The following is a 1,690-nucleotide window of genomic DNA, read 5'->3' on the forward strand; positions in this document are numbered from 1 at the left end:
TTACACAATATATTATCTCATATTATATTCATATGATTGAATTAAATTACATATTACAATTATTTATATTATATTTTTATAGTACAATAATGTTCGTATCACAAAGATATTGTACACGGTCATCCAGCCATAATTCTCGAATTCGGTTCTATCGAAAAAAATATTGTAAATTTTATCAAACAAGGACAATTTATGTTGAATTCATGGACATCAGGACCATTATATAATTAAGTTTACTATAGGCTTATGGAATAATAATTTATACATGGTGATAATTATATAAATTTTGTACCATTTACTGAAGAGGATCATTGATAAAAGTCAAAATGTTTGAAATATTGTTTATATAAAGGTTAATAAAGCAATTGAATGATAGCATACGTTACCTTGCTAAATTCGAAAAGCCCTTATTGTATACTACTTGAATTTTATTCATATTGAGCTGTAATATATACAATATATATTTTCTTAATTTTGTTTAACTTTTGTTTGACACGCATATTTATTTCGTGATTGAACAGCAGACAACATTTTAAAACGTTTTTAATCATTTATTTACGTAAAAATAGTAAATAAGTATTTAAAAAATATTTTTTAATTGTGTGCTGATTGGGTAATCCGTGGACGAAATACTTAATTAGATAATTAACCTACTTTTAGAAAATTGAGATACTTTTAATTGTCTGTAAGTCGTGTTTTCAGTTTTCTTTATTCTTAAAGCCGACTCTGCCTTAAAAATAATAGTTGTCATTTTCTTCCTCATTTTTTCACGGTTATTCGATCCTTTGAATGAAGGATCCAAGTTGATGGACTATTTAATCTCTCGATACTTTCAAAGTATCATTGAAAATTTATCAAACTTTCGAAGCCACTTTACTTATTTATATTTCTTTATCTTGTGTCAAATGTCAACTCTGCTGATATCGAGATAATATAATGTGTATGCCGCCAGTTAACCAATACATTCTTCAATCTATTTAAGTTGATCCTAATTAACTTGGAACATTTGCATAACCGAAATAAAGTTATAGAATACGCGTACTTTTACTCACACGACAACTGAATTACATACATACTTTTTCATGCACTTTGAACAAAAATTATAGAATTATAGAAAAACAATAAATCAAATATATTTATAAATTGTACCAAACTATAAATCTTCTTATGAAATGATAAAATCTCAAGATTTCGTGAGCTCCTGAAAGCTTTTTAAAAATATACTTAGAGCATAAAACGATTTACGAGCAGTTTTACCATTATAATGCAACATGCCGCTCGAGAAATGAACGACTATATAACTTTGGCTGTTAAGGCTATATAACTGTTGCATAATCTTGACCCTGGTTACGAGATATCGCCGATAACTAAGTTCAACTGTCTACATCTGATGCGCGATTTCGTTACGAAATTATTGATCATTCATCTGCTTCAAGTCAGGTGTCTTATTACTTAGAATTTCATTCCTACCATTCATGATTCGATTAATTTATTATTATCATTTAAGTTTCAAGGGTATTTTCCGGACACATTTTCTTATTGCGTAATTCATATTTATAGTTTTACTATATAAATCAAAATAAAATATCATCTTATAGATCAAATAAATAATCATTTGTGTGAAAATGTGATTAGTTTTCTTATAAAGTGGAAGCGAAGATAACACACGAGATAAGCTGTAAACAAGAGC

The sequence above is a fragment of the Trachymyrmex septentrionalis genome, unplaced genomic scaffold (genome assembly GCF_001594115.1).
Source record: "Trachymyrmex septentrionalis isolate Tsep2-gDNA-1 unplaced genomic scaffold, Tsep1.0 scaffold277, whole genome shotgun sequence".
NCBI classification, from domain to species: domain Eukaryota; kingdom Metazoa; phylum Arthropoda; class Insecta; order Hymenoptera; family Formicidae; genus Trachymyrmex; species Trachymyrmex septentrionalis.